This window comes from Oncorhynchus kisutch, linkage group LG1, assembly GCF_002021735.2.
Source record: "Oncorhynchus kisutch isolate 150728-3 linkage group LG1, Okis_V2, whole genome shotgun sequence".
Lineage (NCBI taxonomy): Eukaryota > Metazoa > Chordata > Actinopteri > Salmoniformes > Salmonidae > Oncorhynchus > Oncorhynchus kisutch.
The window spans coordinates 74,479,441-74,501,239 of record NC_034174.2 but is presented as its reverse complement, the minus strand read 5'-3'; the positions used below and the strand labels follow the sequence as shown (position 1 = coordinate 74,501,239).

The 21,799-nt window shown below is 44.3% G+C and overlaps 1 pseudogene; it reads left to right on the top strand.

Moving 5' to 3' along the window:
- The first annotated feature begins 4,311 nt into the window (after positions 1-4,311).
- LOC116375790 (max-interacting protein 1-like) overlaps positions 4,312-21,799 on the top strand; it is a 30,200-nt pseudogene continuing 12,712 nt past the window's right edge.

Below are 21,799 nucleotides of genomic sequence, written 5' to 3'. Positions count from 1 at the left end.
GAATGTGACTGGCAGAATGGATGTTGTATGTGGAGAATGAGGGCTGCAGTAGATATCTCAGACAGGGGGGAGTGAGGCCTAAGAGGGTTTTATAAATAACCATCAACCAGTGGGTCTTGCAACGGGTATACAGAGATGACCAGTTTACAGAGGAGTATAGAGTGCAGTGATGTGTCCTATAAGGAGCATTGGTAGAAAATCTGATAGCTGAATGGTGAAGAACTCATAGAATTAGGAATTTGAAACTCCTACATAAGCTACTCGTATATAGGCCTACTAACATTCTGGAGCGTTTTATTTATAGATCCATTCATTTCATAAATGCAACACCTTCAAACAAGGCCACTGAGCCAGAGCAGACCAGACCAGGGCAGCTAGCTCTGTCCCTCAAATGGCTTACGTCCTTTCCTTCCTCTTTCCTCTCTACGCAGCAGGGCATGACAGAGAGGGGATGGACTCTGTCGTGGTTCCCTTGTGCGTTGGACTTAAAACCTTTCTCTGTGAACCTTACATCAAACACCCATGGCCCACTGCTGCTGCTTTGAAGTGGTGTGTGTGTGTGTGTGTGTGTGTGTGTGTGTGTGTGTGTGTGTGTGTGTGTGTGTGTGTGTGTGTGTGTGTGTGTGTGTGTGTGTGTGTGTGTGTGTGTGTGTGTGTGTGTGTGTGTGTGTGTGTGTGTGTGTGTGTGTGTGCGTGTGTGTGCGTATGTGTGCGTATGTGTGTGTGTGCGCGCGTGTGTGTGTGTGTGTGTGTTTGAAGTAGATTTCAAAGAGGAGAGAGCTCTGTCTCAACATGTAGGCTATGTACCAGGTAAAAAGAACTATCTCGTGCTGTAAAAAGCTAAAAGGCTCCTGGGAAATGGGCAAAGAATCAAGGGTAATCAGTTCCTTCCATTCCAGGCAGTCACACAAAAAATTTAGTACTTTTCCCTCTTTTTCAAAGGAATGCTCCTTCCTGGTTGACTTTCGAGAAGACTGGAGTTTTTTCTAGCCTATTCAGGCAGGCCATACATCAAAACAAATGTTGTTTGTCACATGCGCCAAATACAACAGCTGTAGTAGACCTTACAGTGAAATGCTTACTTACAAGCCCTTAACCAACAATGCAGTTTTAAGAAAAATACCTAAAAGAGATATAAATAAAAGTAACAAATAACTAAAGAGCAGCAGTAAATAACAATAGTGAGGCTATATACTGGGGGTACCAGTACAGAGTCAATGTGCGGGGGTTAGTCGAGGTAATATGCACATGTAGGTAGAGTTACCAAAGTGACTATGCATAGGTAATAACAGAGAGTAGCAGCAGAGTAAAAGAGGGGGGGAATTGCACATAGTCCGGTAGCCATTTGATTAGATGTTCAGGAGTCTTATGGCTTGGGGGTAGAAGCTGTTTAGAAGCCTCTTGGACCTAGACTTGGTGCTCCGGTACCGCTTGCCGTGCAGTAGCAGAGAGAACAGTCTACGACTAGGATGTCTGGAGTCTGACAATTTTTAGGGCCTTCCTCTGACACTGCCTGGTATAGAAGTCCTGGATGGCAGGAAGCTTGGCCCCAGTGATGTACTGGGCCGTACGCATTACTCTCTGTAGTGCCTTGTGGTCGGAGGCCGAGCAGTTGCCATACCAGACAGTGATGCAGCTGTAGCACATTTTGAGGATCTGAGGACACATGCCAAACCTTTTCAGTCGACATGTTGCACACACCTGGACCTGGTCCAGAAAGACAACAATAGTCTGAATGTAGACTAAATGAATGGGTGTGTGTGACCTATCCTCCCAATTGCTGATAATATTAAAGGAATCCTTCATTCACATTACCTTAGTGATGTGAACAAAACAGCCTACATGAGTCAAAAGGAACACCAAAATATAATCGTATTACATACAGTGCTTACAGCCACCTTATCCACCAACTCTAATAGTTTTCATTCTGTTGCTATCATAAAGAAATATTGGAGTAATATTGTCTGTAGTCTACAAAATCTGGGGGCCAAAGAGACGTAGAGACAACCGTCGGCAGGAACATACCTTGAAAAGCCGGCGCCAGGACCATGCGGCGTTCATCAGGCAGATGCAGGCTCTCGGTGTGCCCCATGCGCCACAATCCACCAAGCACCGTTTCGTGCATTGTAACCTGCATTCATAAAAGCCCTATCACCACCAAGAAGCAAAGGAGCCTCTACTGCTAGCTGCCTTTCAGTTTGTTTTCCTCCTGGAAAAGTAGCCGGCAAAGCAGTCCAAGTGAACGAAAATGGCCAGAAGTGATAGGCAGAAAAGAGAGTTGAAGAGCGAATATGTGTTTTTGGACTCCGAAACGTCTATGGATCGGCAAGATTTTGATATGTCTAGATGCTCTATCAATGACGTATTCAACTCCAGAGACTGCGCTTCTTCTCCATTGAGCCAGATTGATACTTTTCTGAAAAACGTTCAAGTTTTGCTGGAAGCAGCAAGTTTTATCGAGAACGCCGAGAGGAAGGATGGAAGTAAGTTTATTTTGTGTAACGGTTTTCCTCCCAGTAATATTCAGGGAAACAAGAGTTTCATTGTCAACAGACGCGAGACAACAAAGGGCTGAGTTCATTCAACTGATCTACTTATTATTCTCATGCATTATTATGCACTCGCGCTGATATTGCACTGCACTAATAGCCTAATATTCTGAATGTAATACATTATCTATTACTTTCCCTGTAGCCTAGATTTCTGATATGATTAAGATATATTTATTTTGTTGGTTGTACGTTTTTCTACCCCTAAAAAGCATAATTTGCTTTGCACCTGCTCACTGTAACAATTTCATAATTTAGCCTAAATTCCTATTTCACCACATAGGCCTATTTCACCATATAGGCCAGGCCACTGACAAAGCCTAGATTGATTAAACCCCACAATGGTTTGGGGTGTGGGTGCACAGAACATTGCATTGGCCACTACTTTGAGATTAGATATATCTGACCACAGCATCGCAGCGCCCTCCAACTAATTTTTGGGTGACGTCATAGTGCCCCGCATCCTTCTCTGTAGCCTAAACAGCTCGATTGTTAGGGGGGGAGAGATAGGCCTATTGTTAGATGTTTGCACATATTTCAAATAGGATGCTTTTTCTCACTATTTTGACGCTCGCCTAGAGCACCTGGTTTCAGTTGTATTGCTTTATATTTATGTTCATTGTGCAATAGTTTCACAATCTGTAAATCTCAATCTCAAAATGATTTTGTTGATTAGATGCTTGCCTACATTATTCGATTTTAAAAATTAAAAATACTTTCTTTTGTACACTATTTATGTATCAGGTTATTGCAAAAAGTGTAATATAATAATTACGTTTCAAAGTTACACAAAATGGATTACTATTCTCTTATTATCTAACAAATAATGAGATCTTTCGTGCAACACTTTCATCTCCTCTTTTTCCTACCCGATTGTTGTTGCTTCCTGATACTTGCGGGTTTTCCACATGGCGCGAAATCTCTTTGTGATTGGTCAAGTGCAAGTTCGCATGAGATGCCTGTCACAATGTATCACCAATCGAGCGTCTCCTTTGCGGTGATGTAATTTGTTGCTGGGCCTGGCTTCAGTCGGCTGGTACACCCCCACTCTGGTGTTGATGGGACTTGCAGTCTTTTTTTTGCCAGAAATGAATGCGAGAAGAGATATGATCATCGAGAATAGCATACAGACCTGCAGTCCAGTGGACAATATTCATGTTTGATGTATTTGGTCTGGAGTGATCAGTAACCCATTCCTGCTTTTAAACCCATTATAGGCCAGCTAATAACATCTTATAACAACTTAATAACATATGAGTATCAGGCTATTAGAATATATCTTATTCATATCATTTTGTCTCTTTCCTTTAAATTTCCAATTAAAAGCAATTATTTCAATAACAGGAAACATTGTACATGGACCACAGCACCTTGCAATGTTTCATAGCAGCCATAGCATAAGGGTCATATATTCAGTGTAGAGATCAGCGTAGAGATCTTGTGTACTTTAACCATTTGTACATTGTTACAACACTGTGTATATATATATATATATATATATATATATATATATATAATATGACATTTGTAATGTCTTTATTGTTTTGAAACTTCTGTATGTGTAATGTTTACTGTTAATTTTTATTGTTTATTTCACTTTTGTATATTATCTACCTCACTTGCTTTGGCAATGTTAACACGTTTTCCCATGCCAATAAAGCCCCTTGAATTGATCTGTGGAATAAAGACTACATATCCCATAAAGCTTTGCGTCGAGACCAGCCCCCAGCTTGTTCTAGGTCTCCGCCCCTCAGCTGTAGAGCTGGGTAAACAAACTGGGAGGACTGAACACAGGCAGCAGCAGGGACTTTTCAGGCTTTGGGTGGACATTTGATGTAGTTTCTATTCATTTTATACCATTTGTAACTGTTTTTCCTGAATACTTTGAATACTTTGCCACACTCGTTTTTCGATTTTTGAAACGGCTGAAAATCTGAATCACTAGGCTGCTAGCTACCTGTGTTGCATATTAAAACTGGGCAGATATTTTTCGACAGGGCTTTTAATTACAGAGCCAGCAAACAAAATAGCTAACAAGACGAAGACATTCATGAAGTAACGTTTTGTGTTATACTCAACGAGGAACAATTATTCCGATTTTGGATCTTGAACCGCAATAGTACCTGTCTTTGAAATAGTATCACAAGTTGTAGAAAGGTTTCGCTAACGTTCGCTAGCTCCAGCAGAATGACGGCAGTGCAGTTGATGAACATCCAGAGGTTATTGGAAGCGGCAGAATATCTTGATAGAAGGGAGAAAGGTATGCAAAATAAACCCACGTTACACATTTGTGGTTAGATTAGTTTAATTTGATTATGTAGGTTAATTTGTGTCGTTTCAGAGTTTTAAATAATTTGCTTGTCATGTTTGACAACTTTAAAATACACCACAGACAAATGTAGCTAGGCTATGTGAGTGTTCTGTGTGTGTGTTGATGCTGTTTTCAAGCGTCATCGCCAAAAAACAAACGATTCATTCCGTTAACGGTAGATATGTGGGTGGCATGAGTTGCCCCATATATTCAGATGACCTAGCACCAACATTGTATATATTTTTCCGTTGTTTACAAAATGTTGCATGTGGTGGGGGACGGTCCAACTCGCCCTAACCACAATTTTATTTCAACAGAGTGTGAACACGGATATGCATCGACGTTTCCGTCGTCAATTCAGAACACGAACTACCAGAGGCAAAATAAATTTCGAAACAAGAAGTTCCACAATAACCATAACAGGTAAGAACATTTTTTATTGATCAATAGCTTTAAGCATGCGATGCCAATGTGTTATTTTCCAGGTTATGTATGTTGATCTAAACAAATAAATTAACTGTCATTCAGTTGACTTTCTCAATAATAAGCTGAATGACCGATAACAATACTGCCATAATGTGATATCACTCGACTGTCAGTGCAACGTTGTAGCCTAACCGCTGGTAAAACAAGCCTAGATGTGGTTGCCACAACACCACTTGAGTGTCTTAACCTACTTCTGCCCTCTGTCGCAGCATGTAAGCTCACTTATAGAACATCGTGGCATGTTATAAGCGGGAGTTAACATATATTCAGAGAAAATGTCCAAGCATAAAATATACACGTGGAATAAAGACCGTGTAGCCTACAGAGAGTGAATGTTGGGGCACTCTTTGCTTGGGGCATGGGGTAGCACTAGCAGATCGAGATGCTATCATCAGCTGATTGTCAAACTGATGGAGGTTAGGGACTGGGAGAAAATTGCAGATGGAGATGGAAAAACAGATGAACACCACAGGGTTTAAAATTAAACAAAACAAATCATACTTGGTTATAATATAGTCGTTATTACAGTCTTACAACTGTTTGCCATTTTACAGTGTTGAAACATTCGTTAATTCCATATGTTGCTATACTCTTGCCAAGCTATAATATTTGGTTACTTTTGTCCCCAAACCCAAAGGGAAAAAGCTCCTATTTGCTGCTGGTGTTATATGTAGGCAGGCTGGTGTTGTATGTAGGCAGGTTGGTGTTATATGTAGGCAGGTTGGTGTTATATGTAGCCAGGTTGGTGTTATATGTAGGCAGGCTGGTGTTGTATGCAGGCAGGCTGGTGTTATATGTAGGCAGGTTGGTGTTATATGTAGGCAGGTTGGTGTTATATGTAGGCAGGTTGGTGTTATATGTAGGCAGGTTGGTGTTATATGTAGGCAGGCTGGTGTTGTATGTAGGCAGGTTGGTGTTATATGTAGCCAGGTTGGTGTTATATGTAGCCAGGTTGGTGTTATATGTAGCCCGGTTGGTGTTGTATGTAGGCAGGCTGGTGTTGTATGTAGCCAGGTTGGTGTTGTATGCAGGCAGGCTGGTGTTATATGTAGCCAGGTTGGTGTTGTATGCAGGCAGGCAGGTGTTATATGTAGGCAGGCTGGTGTTGTATGTAGGCAGGCTGGTGTTGTATGTAGCCAGGTTGGTGTTATATGTAGGCAGGTTGGTGTTATATGTAGGCAGGCTGGTGTTGTATGTAGGCAGGCTGGTGTTATATGTAGGCAGGCTGGTGTTGTATGTAGCCAGGTTGATGTTGTATGCAGGCAGGCTGGTGTTGTATGCAGACAGGCTGGTGTTGTATGTAGGCAGGCTGGTGTTGTATGTAGCCAGGTTGATGTTGTATGCAGGTACGAACAAGGTGAATACATAGAACCTTTTAAAATAATGTCGCTGTGACTTTATGACCCCCCCCCCATTTATATGTGTATTCTGATTATAACTTAAATGTCTATGCAGTTTAATATAATGTATAAACGTTAGCCTGCACTTCAATTGCCAATCTATTTGAGAAATGACATTCTACAAAGAGCCTTAGACGAGATTGATACTACTGCGCGTAATGCTCTTTCAGAGGAAAATGCATTGAAGACTAGAGGCTGTATAGACTATAATAGCGTAAGGTGGTGTTTTCGGGTTAAGAACATGGACCGACTATTGTCCTCTACTTATACATCCATCTTATACATCCATCATGGACAGCCAGCCATGATTCAATCCTACTGAGAGACTGAGAGCCTTTTTCATCTTAAACGTGAGAGGAATGAAAAACAGGAACCAACATTTGACTCACAGCTATAGTGTCGCCTAGTTATGCATGGCAACGATAGTGATCAGATTGGCTCCGGTGTGTGTGTGGCCAGGTAAGGCCTCCTCATTTGTAGCATGTTGAGGCTTATAGGTGATGGGCTTATCTCACTCTCTCTGTCCCTCTTTCGCCCTATACAGCAGGAACATGTTTATCTCATCTTGCAGGGATCCTCCATTCCTCCATTCAAGTCATCCATATCTGTTGAGTTATAGCTACAGACATTCTGATCGCTCTCTGATAGCTGATGTGTCCTGTAACCTACTGTAGAGGGTGATTATACACTATTGTCTACTGTGTAGGCTAGTGCAGCGTTTCCCGAACTCGGACCCCAAAGGGTGCACGTTTTGGTTTTTGCCCAAACACTACAAAGCCTGAACCAGGGTTCAAATACTATTTGAAATGTTTCAAGTAGTTTTAGAGTTAGCTCAAAATGATTTCACTATTCAAATACATATCACTAATTTATTTTGGGGAGGGGGGGGTATCCGGATAGTCAAAATTCGAAATAATCTTGACCAGTGATGCAAAATGCCACAACAGCACACCGTGCACAGTTGTTTTCATGGTGCTGTTTTGTTTTTTGTTGGCCAACAGTAGCCTGGGCTAACAGCAACAGTGGAAGAGGAGTCTGACGCTCGCCATCATGGAAATGATACTGTGTTGTGTATTGATCTAGGTCATGTCTGGTGGACCCTCCGTTGGTGCGTGGCGGGCTGGGGATGTCACTGATTCAGACTGTTGGTCGTCAGCCGCCATTAGAACAACTCAATAGCAGCAGACACAGTCTGCACCCCTTTAATAGCTCTCCATCGTTTCTTTTACAGGGGAGAAATAAACTGTCAGGGGCATAAAGTTTTAACGTTGTATACGAGACGGCTTTGTACAGTTTATGAGCTGAGCTGTAAATGTTGTGGTATTTACACAAATACATGGAGTCTGGCTCCTGGCTGGCTGGTGGACTATAGGCTCTATAGATAAAAACGTTTTGGATTCATCAAGATACGCTTGTGTGTGTGGTGGGTGTATGTTGTGTGTCCATGAGTGTGTGTGTTGCCTAACACGCAGAGCCCAGCACTGCTGTTTATTTATACCACAGAGATGCTAAATGTTTTGGGTTGAGGATGACGTTTTTCTACATAATTATTTAAAGTTAGCACAGGAAATTGGTTGCATCTTTGGTCTTGCTCGGCAATGATGGCAAGCTTAGCAGAGACCGGCTTCCCTGGTCCTGAGACCCTGTTAATGAGAAATGACTGTCACGGTTCAGTTGTTAACCCAGTCTTGCATACACAATAAGCACACGAGCAGCAGCGGTGGTAATGTATTCTAATGGAGACATATGGTCTTTTTTATTTACATCAATAATTAAACATAAAAAAAAGGATTTGGAGTCACTCTGAAGAGGCGCCAACTTCCCAGAATCCCTTGTAACCTGGCAGCGTCTTTTTTCCTCCCACTCTGTCTTTCTCCTTCCTCTCTTCCGCGCTCGTCCCTTGTTCCCTGTAGCAGGACAGTCAGCTATCCAATCAGGTCAGCCACTGCAGGCAGAGGCCATTTTTTTTGTGTGTGAAAATGTTGCGACTGTAATAGTCCCCCTCCAATAAAGAGAAGTGCCCATATGACCTGGGAACCAATAAATGGTTCCTCCCTGCGGCGAGTGGGTTGAGTAGCTGAGGAGGAGTTTGTTTAAAAAGACACACACACTCTCATACACACACACACACTGGGCGGGCAGGCAGGCCATTTAGGCCAAGGCAGGAGGGCCTGATTATCTTCAATGTGTTGCCATACAAAGAGGCTCTTAGGGGACCAGCTGAATCACTTTGCATTATTAACACAGCACTGAGTCTGAGGCCTGGACTGACACACACACACGCCACACTCAGGCAGCCATATACATGGGGCTACATGGGCTATGCACTGTTGGAGGAAGTGGAGGTTGAAGTGTGTGACGATACAGGCCCGTTGTATGGGACTGAAGCCTGGCCGGGCGTATCGACCAAACGCACAGTTCATAGTGCACACCGACTCTCAGGCACGGTCTTGGTATGGTACCTCACAGTCCAGCTGGCCCGTGTGTGTGTGTTGTTGGTTTGTACAGTACTTCTCAATTGGGATTAATTGATCAGTCCAATTCATTCTAATCAGACCAAGTCAAAGTAAGTGCAGTATGGCACCAATACACTGTCACCCTCAACTGAATCCGTGGCTGTTTGTTAAAATAGATAGGCCTATTGACTTTTCAATTGAAGCTTGTTTAATTATTGGATGTGTTGAAATGTCACAGGTCTTTGCGATGGGTTGGTTCCTTGGTTAACAAGTTCCTTTCTTGTTTTTCTGTTTGCAGGTCTACACATAATGAGTTGGAGAAGAACAGGTGAGTTGGTCTTTCATTTTCATACTTATTAGACTTAAAACAAAAAGTAAACTTGTCCAAATCTATACTCAAAAGTCCAACTAGCTCCTCAAATTCCACTGAAAAAGCACTTGCTCTTAGCTTGCCAGTTTGGAGCCTTCCACCAGGCAACTTTACCCAGCAACAGGTTATTAAAACCAACAGTAAGATTTGACCTAGTTCCTCTTAATCTAAGGACATTCCCTTCTTCTCTCCTATACTCTGCCTCTCTCTCTCTCTCTCTGCCCTCTCTTTCTCCCTTTCTCTCTCTCTGTGTTGTCTCTATCTCTGCCCTTTCTCTCTCTCAATCTCTCTGTCCTCTCTCTCTGCCCTCCCTCCCCCCCCCTCTCTCTCTCTCTCTCTCTCTCTGCCCTCTCTCTCTGTCCTCTCTCTCCTCTCTCTCTCTCTCTCTCTCTCTGCCCTCCCCCCTCTCTCTCTCTGTCCTCTCTCTTCTCTCCCTCCTCTCTCTATGTTGAGTCTCCACTGTACAGTACATTGGGTTCACTACTCTACAGTACATTGGGTTATGCAATGGGGCCATTGCTAAGGGCTTTGAGTTACACAGTTACAGCTAGGCAGGGCAGGGTAGGGTGCAAGCACAGCAGACTGGGCCTGAAACCAGAGGCATTTTCAGCGTCTCAAATGGCACCCTATTCCCTATAAAGTGTAATACTTTCCATCCGGCCCCATAGGGCACTATATAGGGAATATGGTACAATTTAGTCCCTTGTCAAAAATAGTGCACTGCTGAGTAAATAGGGTGCCATTTCAGACACACCCGGGGTTTCATGGTTGCTTTGTACAGACAGAACACAGTGGATCCTTAGAAGCCCTTATCAGATTTGGAGTTCAGCCGCTCACTTTGGAGTGTTTAGGCTTCATCAATCGCCTGACAGGAGAGGAAGGTCTGGAAGGGTTCACCTGGAAACCATCAATAATACGAGGCTGCGGAGGATTTCTAGTAAAAACAAGCCCACTCATCTCATAATGTAGCCACAAGCAATCTGTTTAATTACATACCACCTCCTTATTTCTTTTGTGACTTTTCTAAATGACAGGGCCTTTGGTAGGAGATGTGTTGGATGACCAACTAACTAGTTAAACAGACATGGTTATGATGTCATATCATCTCATGACTGTCCTGTGTTCTTGTGATACCATGCCATCCTACCATCCTGCCACAGAGACTGGTTCTGGCAGATAGTGCCCACATGGCTTTGCATCGTCAGTGCTGATGCAGCGTGTGGCTCTGTGTGGGTTGTGGCCGAGATAAGTGATGAGGAGACGTACAGATGTAGGATCTTCATTTGAGCCAGTTCGCTACAGCAGGAAAATAATCCTGCAGCAACTGAAAATGTGAATGAATATGTGGATTGTAATTATTGGATGTTTTTGTAAGGGAAATCAAGTTTGAAATGTCAAAGTGGAAATTACAAACTTCAGAACCCTTTTTAAAACTCAAATACACTACAAGTACAAAATTTATTAAAATTAAATAAAAAGGGAAGATCTCCTACGACAGGGTGATCAAATTAAGCTCCTACATCTGTAGGCTTTTACTGGTGTAACTAAGTGATGTGCTTGCCTAGCTGGTTTGGAACATCCCCTGCTCAGTGCAGTATGCTAAAACAGCACTGTAGCAGCCAAGTGCACCTGCTAGTTGCTGTTGACAAGGTCTTCAACCCACCACATGACATTTAGACCTAGGCCACAGCGAGTGGTGTTGTTGCAGGGTAGATTAAGCCTAAAACAAATCAATATTAAATGAGAGAAATTAGTTTAATTCATGGGGCAATCGTAAACCGGCCCTTTAAGAAAAAACATGAAGAACTCTGAATATAACTTCTAATCCCTATATTTGCATGCTGTAAGCAAATAACGTACTTTATATGTCACGGGCCTAATAAGCCCGTTTGGCAGTGAATTGTCCAAGCCAGCCGCGCTGCACTCTGGATTCTGGCATGGAACACTCACCAGTTCCATTTTGTCAAGTTTATCAAACAGACTAGTTCCATTCCATTCTTCTTGCTCCCGCAGCAGGTCCGTGAGGTGATAACCCTGTAGTGACAGAGCTGTGCGGCAGACAGAGATGACAGGGTAGGAGATGAAAGGGACCTGAAACCCAGAAACCACATTCCAGATGCTCACATACTGTAGCAACAGCCTCCACCGCCACCAGACTAGATAACGCCTCGGTTTCACCTTCTTTGATTATTTAGCTGCCTCTTATAAACCAGTTTCGCTCATACATGCAGACATGAAATTATAGACTACTGCATTAGAGCCAGAGTTTAAACTGGTTGGTTTAGCTTGTTTGTTAGGGTATGCTGGGTGCTTCCCAAAACATCAGTTAACATTACACAAAACAAATAGTACCTAAGACAAATTATAAACTGGGTGGTTTGAGCCCTGAGTACTGATTGGCTGAAAGCCGAGGTACATTTGAAGTCGGAAGTTTACATACACTTAGGTTGGAGTTATTTAAACTAGTTTTTCAACAACTCCACAAATTTCTTGTTAACAAACTATAGTTTTGGCAAGTCGGTTAGGACATCTACTTTGAACATGACACAAGTTCATCTCTACAAACAATAGTACGCAAGTATAAACACCCTGGGAACACGCAGCCGGCATACCGCTCAGGAAGGAGACGCGTTCTGTCTCCTAGAGATGAATGTACTTTGGTGTGAAAAGTGCAAATCAATCCCAGAACAACAGCAAAGGACCTTGTGAAGATGCTGGAGGAAACAGGTACAAAAGTATTTATATCCACAGTAAAACAAGTCCTATGTCGGCATAACCTGAAAGGCCGCTCAGCAAGGAAGAAGCCACTGCTCCAAAACCACCATAAAAAAGCCAGACTACGGTTTGCAACTGCACATGGGGACAAAGATCGTACTTTTTGGAGAAATGTCCTCTGTCTGATGAAACAAAAATTTAACTGTTCGGCCATAATGACCATTGTTATGTTTGGAGGAAAAAGGGGGAGGCTTGCAAGCCAAAGAACACCATCCCAACCGTGAAGCATGGCGGTGGCAGCATCATGTTGTGGGGGTGCTTTGCTGCAGGAGGGACTGGAGCACTTCACAAAATAGATAGCATCATGAGGGAAGAAAATTATGTGGATATATTGAAGCAACATCTTAAGACATCAGTCAGGAAGTTAAAGCTTGGTCGCAAATGGGTCTTCCAAATGGACAATGACCCCAAGCATACTTCCAAAGTTGTGGCAAAATGGTTTAAGGACAGCAAAGTCAATGTATTGGAGTAGCCATCACAAAGCCCTGACCTCAATCCTATAGAACATTTTTGGGCAGAACTGAAAACGTGTGTGTGAGCAAGGAGGCCTACAAACCTGACTCAAGTTGCACTAGCTCTGTCAGGAGGAATGGGCCAAAATTCACCCAGCTTATTGTGGGAAGCTTATGGAAGGGTACCCAAAATGTTTGACCCAAGTTAAACAATTTAAAGGCAATGCTACCAAATACTAATTGAGTGTATGTAAACGTCTGACCTACTGGGAATGTGATGAAAGAAATAAAAGCTGAAATGAATCATTCTCTCTACTATTATTCTGACATTTCACATTCTTAAAATAAAGTGGTGATCCTAACTGACCTAAGGCAGGGAATTTTTACTTGGATTAAATGTCAGGAATTGTGAAAAACTGAGTTTAAATGTATTTGGCTAATATGTATGTAAACTTCCGACTTCAACTGTATATCAGACCGTATGACAAAACCTTAGTTTGTACTGTTCTAATTACATTGGTAACCAGTTTATAGTAGCAATAAGGCACCTCAGGGGTGCCACGGCTAAGGGCTTTATTGTCCTTATACCACACAGCCTCAGGCCTAATTGCTTAATTATACCATTTGATTGTTTCTTTGTGGGGTGCTTCCTTGCTAGAGTAGTATGTCAGTTAGCATTTTGCTTACCAAATAGCCTAGCCTCTAATGCACCACCTAGTATTCTACTAACTAAACCCTACCATTAGCTTGTTTGCTATGCGTGATGCTAGGCTAAGTATTGTATGTATGGTATACATGCTGCTAGTGAGGGATTCAATGACAGTAGTCCCTATTGAACCTGCTGTGTGTTCAACTGGCCATGTTGTTTTATGATGTCTTTGTTTATGGGGCATCAAGAGGGCCAGGCTTTTACTCTGGGACATAAATCTAGGGATGCCGTCTCTCTCACCGCTCCCTATTCATTTCATATTGTGTATTAGGCCAATAATACACCAGACAATAATAAAAACTCCCTAAATGATATTGGTGCTGGTGGTTGGGTGCCGCTGATGAAATGATATTTCGTTTTTACCCTCTACGCTTTATGACAACGGGTTGTGCAAACAGACTCTCTCTTACACGCCTTTCAGCAAACAGATGTCTGTGGTATATTAAGGGTACAATCTGCAATATTTACTGCAGTTCAATTGCCAGTTCAATTACCAATTACCCACTACCCAATTACCCACTACCCAATTGCCCACTACCCAATGATTCTTGAAGTGGTCAGGGCTGCCATAGGAGTTCAGGGTTGTCCCTTTGCACTCATCTTTTCCCCATTGCGTCTGTCTGTCTGTCTGCCCTTTGGTGGTATCCTGTCTGGTAAGGATGTGCATCGTTCCCTTTCAAAGTGAATCGATACGTATCTAGATACAGCGGCTCTGATACAGGAATTATATGTTTTATTTGTTGCGATTGGGATTGATGAGAGAACGATACAATACACCAACATTTTCCCATAAGCTGAGCCTCTCTGAGGTGTGTGTGTGTGTGTGTAAATGATGTATGTCTATGGTGTATACTATGTAGGCCTCTGATCTGAACCATAAGGGAGACTAGGCGTCTACCACCCCACTATCAGATTAGGGGGGTAATGTGTTTTTTGTACCGTCACTGTGTTTGAGCCAGTAATGTCAAATCTCCAAATCCAATGGTTTTCACCGCTTGGACGTTTTTAAGTGAGCTTCTTTTCTCCTTCTGCAGATAAGAGTTGTGTCTCTGGTAACTTGCTTCTATTCTGGTTAAACAGAACTTTCAACAGTGCATAGATAACAATAACCGAGCAAATTCCACAGGTTGTCACGCAACTAATAAAGCCTAATGTTTGCGCAAGATCAGCTGCCTACCTGGCGCTGGTCAGCACTCCAAGCTGGGCACAGTGAGCAGTTTGACTAGGCTTGGTCGTTCTGCATGAAAAATAACTTGTAGGTCAATGACTGTCAACACAGTAACAGGCTCAGTTTGACACTGAAGGAGAGGACGCATCAGTTGTCACAAAATATGAGAGGTATTTTCAGAAGATAAAAACTAATATGAGCAGAACATTGTAGAGAACCGGCGATTCGTTACGTTTGAATAGATTTTCTGACCGATGAATGCTACATTTGAATCGGTTCTGAATCGGCTACAGTCTTATCTTAATCATTTGAATCAGTCTTATCTTAATCATTTGAATGGGGAACGATGCGTATCGGTGACTTGTTACATCCCTACTGCCTGGTGTTTGTTTTGGCTGGCCCACAGTCTGATGAGAATGGCCATGGCTCATTACCAGGGGACTTTGGAATGGTGTGGGACAGAACGACGGCTGCTTCTGTTGTCACTCAAAACATTTCTTTGTGTCTGCATTTCTTTGTGTCTGCTCGTGTTATGTATTGGATAGCATGCATGTGATGTTCTGAACAATGCTGATGACGCTTCTAATATAAAACTATGCCATTGCATTGTTGAATACTCGTTTCTGATTGGCTTGAAGGGCATTCTAGAGTGTGCATTATTCCCCTATAACACACAGTATATCAGCATGGTGGTATGTCATGGCTTTAGTTCATTCTTACATGTTCTATGTTTGAGCTGCTTTTAATAGCAAGCTAGGACTGATGGTTTGGTTAGCGTAATTACCAAGTCTTATTTGTTTGGTTACCAAGGCAACTACTGTAGCTATCTAGTTAACTAAGCCACTTCAGTGGAGGTTAAACACATTTCTACATACAAACTCCGTGGACGGTCCGTTTCACTCCGTGGACGGTCCGTTTCACTCCGTGTGGTCAGTTTCACTCCGTGCGGTCAGTTTCACTCCGTGGACGGTCCGTTTCACTCCGTGGACGGTCCGTTTCACTCCGTGGACGGTCCGTTTCACTCCGTGGGCGGTCCGTTTCACTCCGTGGACGGTCCGTTTCACTCCGCCGGCGCATAAGTTCAGAAGAACCTCATGTCTTCTCTCAGCGGAGTATTCAGAATGACTTTAGGGGAGCACAATAAGACAATGAGACACAATACCAAAGTCCTAACTTCACATTGACAGCTGTTTTTGTCTTTTGGCCCAGGCTTTAGTACTCTCACGTGCTCAGGCCTACATCCTTCATGGCGTGTGAGAGCATAGTTTGCCCCAATTCTCCTCCGACCATAGCAACAACAATACCCACCCTCCCTGTTGTCAGGCCTTGCAGCCAGGCCCAAACTGACCCTAGTTGGGCTTCATCCCAAATTGCAACATATTCCCTATATAGGGCACTACCCTATCGGCTCTGGTCAAAAGCAGTGCACTAAATAGGGAATAGCATGCAATTTGGGACCTATTTGTTCCTAGTCAACCAACTTGATGCCTTGTAAGCTTTTCTTGGCTCAGAAAAGCAGCTTAAGGGACTTGATCTTTGGTCTGGCGAGCACAGCAGAGTCAGAGTGGAGCACAGCAGAGTCAGAGTGGAGCACAGCAGAGTCAGAGTGGAGCACAGCAGAGTCAGAGTGGAGCACAGCAGAGTCAGAGTGGAGCACAGCAGAGTCAGGGTGGAGCACAGCAGAGTCAAGAGTGGAGCACAGCAGAGTCAGGGTGGAGCACAGCAGAGTCAAGAGTGGAGCACAGCAGAGCCAGGGTGGAGCACAGGAGAGCCAGGGTGGAGCAGAGTCAGAGTTGAGCACAGCAGAGTCAGAGTGGAGCAGAGTCAGAGTGGAGCACAGCAGAGTCAGAGTGGAGCACAGCAGAGTCAGGGTGGAGCACAGCAGAGTCAGAGTGGAGCACAGCAGAGTCAGGGTGGAGCACAGCAGAGTCAGAGTGGAGCACAGCACAGCAGAGTCAGAGTGGAGCACAGCACAGCAGAGTCAGAGTGGAGCACAGCAGAGTCAGAGTGGAGCACAGCAGAGTCAGAGTGGAGCACAGCACAGCAGAGTCAGGGTGGAGCACAGCAGAGTCAGGGTGGAGCACAGCAGAGTCAGGGTGGAGCACAGCAGAGTTAGGGTGGAGCACAGCAGAGTCAGGGTGGAGCACGTGCTGGGGGCTGGAGCATTTTCCCATCTGGTCAGCCAGAGCCGCTACGCTAGGCGAGGCTATGCTAACCACTAACTTCCGTGTTTGGTAAAAGAGTTCAATAGGCATTTCTAGCCGTTAGCATTAGCAAAGCTAGCAAAGTTATATTCTGTTATAGGAGTTAGTTAGCGGTTAGCATAGTGTAGCATTAGCTGATCTGGCTGTGAGAGTGTGCAGGGTGAATAGAGACAGAGAACACCTGTCTTACGAAGGGCCTGACTCTGAATGACACATATTTAGCCAATCGCGTGCACTTATCCACTCACATACACAAACCTAGATGTACTGTGTCCACACAGTCCTACATCAGCTCATTACACACACACACACTCCGTGGAGGAGACACAGGAGAATCTCTAGGTCATCCTCGTTACGCACGTCTTTCTGATTGCCCTACATTCTCCCTCTGCTGAGTCGCTCTGTAAAAGCACGCTGGTTTAGTGAACACACACACACACACACCCCCCAGCTGGATTAGGTGCCGGACACTCGTCCTTTCTTACCTGACCTTTGACTCCGGATATCTTTTCACCTCCTTGTTGTGCCCTTACACAGGGGATGTTTGTGTTTATACAGGATATTTGCATTAGCTCGTACAGCATTCCAAGATGTGCAGGATACGGGAGGGCCAGTTTTGTTTCGGGATTACACACTGATGTTTGTTTAGAAGGATAGAAATAGAAACGTGTGTTGATTGTTTTTGGAATATCTCCCTGATAAGTCTGTAAAAAGCTTTCAAATGACACAAATTGATACCGACAGGGCTTTCAATCAAATCTCTCCCTCTTTCGCCTTTTACCACAACTAATACCTTATGTGGTGGCATTTTAACAAGCACCCCGTAACGATCGTGGGTCACGCTTCTTGACAATCCAAACCCACATCCCAAGGGGCTGTTTAGTTGAGAGTGTTCCAGGACAGAATGCACTAATGTTCCGTCCTCTCCGCTACTGCTGCTGCTGCTAGTCTAGATGTGTGTCCCAACTGGCACCCTATTCCCTATGGGCCTTGGTCAAAAGTAGTGCACTGCATAGGGAATCGGGTGCTATTTGGGACGCACCCTAGAGAAGCGTGTCAGTCGGTTAGCATTCCAGCTAACCAAATCATCCAACGTTAAAGGAAGAACTAGAAGCCTGTTGGAAATGAACCACCTCAATAAATCTGTCTGGGGTCTATATTTAGACAGCTAGAGGGGAAACTGCTCCGTTTCCACCAATCATGGATTTTTAAGGATTGTTGCCCTCCAATCAAAATGCGGTATCGCCATCATATCCTTCTTGGTTGGTTTGCGTGGGCGGTGGAGTGTCATTGTTTACAGTCAGTGGTCCGGAACAGGGACAGAGCTTATAGGGTCCTGGGTTGGTGAACTACTGTATCTAGACTCTGTTACAAGGCAGGGTTAAGTGGATATGCTTTTAGGCTTTTGAGGCGGGGGTGGAGAGACAGCTGTGTGTGTGTGTGTGTACAGTATTACCATAAACCAGAGCAGCGTGAGATGAGAGAGGATAGCAGGGATAGCAGAAGGACAGTTGTGCCCCAGAAGCCAACATCTGGTTGGTTGGATGTCGGAGGGATCTCCCTTGGTTTTATCTGTTTCAGCCCAAAGCGGTGTTTTAGGACAGTAAAGCCTTCTGGGTATTGGAGTTTAATCTAAAGCTCCTCTGACCTCAGGTCACTATAGAAGGGGGGGATGGAGGCATGGGAAGATGGGGAGGCATGGGACGAGAGGGAGGGATGGATGGGGAGTGATAGAGAAGAGAAAGAGATGAATGGATGGAAGAAGGGGAAGCAGGGAACGATAAATGAAGGGATACCGGTCACCGTGGAGATGGAGATTGAGGAGGGAATGCCACAGTTCTTGTTTTGAGTAGTAGAGGGTTTGTGGGATGCCAGAATCACATGGGTCTGCTCTCTCTCTCTCTCCCGTCCCTCCCCATCTCTCCACCCCTCCATCCCTCTCTCCAGTGGACCAGATTATAAGCTACAGAGCAGAGTGATATTAGGCACGTGTGAACTAATCCATGCGTGTTAGTGATGGGCTTCAGCTCCAGCCCCTTAGTCCCAGTCTCACTGGGGCCCTGCCTGCTATAACCTCCTGGACACTGCACAGCTGGCATAGCCTGCAGAACCCCCTCCTCTACCTCTAGTCATCCCCCACTCTGACTATTTCTAACTCTCTCTCTCTCTCAATGCAAAAGGCCAAAGCAAGTGACATAGACAATAAACAAATATCTCTCTCTTTCACATGCCTACTTTTCTCTCTTTCTTCAAGCTCTCTCTTTCTCTTTCACTGTCTTGGTTTTTAGTTTTTACTGTACACCAGCTCTCTATCCCTTACATTCCACCCTCTCTCTTCTCCCGTAATGTTTCCTTCTCATCCCTCCCTCTCCGTGTTGCTCTGTTGCCATGCGTCATTGCAGATTCCTCTCTGTGGTTTGCCATGGGTTCAGTGAGCAGGCGTGACGTGAGGTGGAACAGACTACGGTGTATATCTGCCCGACAATTATCCTACAATTGGATTTATTTACCAACCAACCCTCTGCTGTGCGAGTGAGTGATGTGGTGCGGGGTTCCCGGATATTCCAGGTGTCCCGTGTTGATTCATCCCAGTGGTTTTGAACGCAGTTCCACTGTGGCTCCAGACTAAACAACCCAGTGGTTTTGAACACAGTTCCACTGTGGCTCCAGACTAAACAACCCAGTCGTTTTGAACACAGTTCCACTGTGGCTCCAGACTAAACAACCCAGTGGTTTTGAACGCAGTTCCACTGTGGCTCCAGACTAAACAACCCAGTGGTTTTGAACACAGTTCCACTGTGGCTCCAGACTAAACAACCCAGTGGTTTTGAACACAGTTCCACTGTGGCTCCAGACTAAACAACCCAGTGGTTTTGAACACAGTTCCACTGTGGCTCCAGACTAAACAACCCAGTGGTTTTGAACACAGTTCCACTGTGGCTCCAGACTAAACAACCCGGTGGTTTTGAACACAGTTCCACTGTGGCTCCAGACTAAACAACCCAGTGGTTTTGAACACAGTTCCACTGTGGCTCCAGACTAAACAACCCAGTGGTTTTGAACACAGTTCCACTGTGGGTCCAGACTAAACAACCCAGTGGTTGTCGGGACGGATCCACAGGATGTGCTGCTCTCGACCAGCCAATCACATCTCAAAGGAATGAAGAAGTCTAAAAAGGGAATGATTGATAGCCAAAAGAGAGAGAGAGAGACACATACACACACTGAATACCACCATACCCACACACTCAAAGTGATAAATCCCACCTCCACAGAATAGCTATATTCCCAATGTTTCTCTGTCATTCCGACATGGAATTTGGGTCATCATCCGACTTAATTCCGAGAGGGAATTCCGACTCCCGAGACTTACTAATCAGCCTCTCACATCCCCAGTGAGTGCAGTAGGCTGTTACACACTTCTACAGTGAACACGTTCCACATTCCTTTCATTCTTCAGTGCTGTTTGTTACATATATAACAATTGCCTGTCAGTGAAGAACTCAAAAGGACGATTGTCCTCACAGGACGTCCCCGACTCAGAAGAAGAAGACAGCGAAGGAGGGATTTCTCTCTTTCTCTCATTTACTATGTACCAGTCTAAGAGTCCCAGATCGTTTCTTTCTGTCACTAGTCAGCTAGACAGGCTTCATGTCCTTGTGTTTGTTGTCTTTTGTCCTATTGGCTTAATGAGGGTTTTCACTATACAAGGATGTTGTCTATGTTATCTCGACCGCGAAGAGCTGGAGCACTCTGTCTTTAGTAGCCCAGCTAACGACGCAACGTTCCATACATTTCTGTAGGCTTCAGATGCTAGTTTCTGGGCAGATTACACAGAGACGGACTAGTTAGATCTTTAATGACGGTCTCTCCCTCTCTCTCTTTTTCCCCCCTCTCTGTTTCTCCCCACCTCTCCCTCCCCCACTACTTAGTCTGCCCCCCCTTCTCTCTCCCTACATCCATCCCTCTCTCCCATCTGTCTATGTTTTATAATAGATAACAGTAAAGTGTCCTCCAGTCCTTTAGTGTAAAGAAGCCATTGGCAGGACAGGCCTATATTCGTCTGAGCGAGTAGTGTGTAGTGTGTGTGTGTGTGTGTGTGTAGTGTGTGTGTGTGTGTGTGTGTGTGTGTGTGTGTGTGTGTGTGTGTGTGTGTGTGTGTGTGTGTGTGTGTGTGTGTGTGTGTGTGTGTGTGTTTAAGCCCAGAAACGTGGCAGATCACAATGTCACCACTCACCACTGGGCAAGATATTACAGTCCACCGCTCGCCAGGAATATCAATGTATTTCTTTATTTACATTCACGTCTTAGCTGTCGCTCGGATTTACATCCAATTTGCTTTGAGGGGGGACAGTGACACTTCCTATTGTCCTATGGGAAGGTGGCTCTGTGTCGATCAGCTGTATGGTCTGTCATTGGCATAGAATAAGTAGCCTTTTACTAAGGAATCAAATAGGGAATCGCAAAGTAATGAATTGAATCAAATAGATCATAACATGTTTATTTAGCTCTTTGATGATCATGGCAGTATGGTTCTTTAGGACATTCTGTTCCATTTAGAAAACCATGTGTTTGCTACAAATAAAACATTTTATAAACTGAGTGGTTCGAGCACTGAATGCTGATTGGCTGACAGCTGTGGTATATCAGGCCATATACCACAGGTTTGACAAAACATGTATTTTTACTGCTCTAATTACGTTGGTAACCAGTTTATAATAGCAATAAGGCACCTCAGGGGTTTGTGGAACAAACCGTCCATTAGGCTACGTGACCTGTTGAGTCAGTTAGTTGGTCAGGTGCTGCTGGCACAACATGTGACCTGCACCATAGCAGTCACCACGTGACAGCACAGTGAGCAGTCGGCCTAAATGAAAGAGAAAGAGAACAACAAACACACACACACACACACACACACA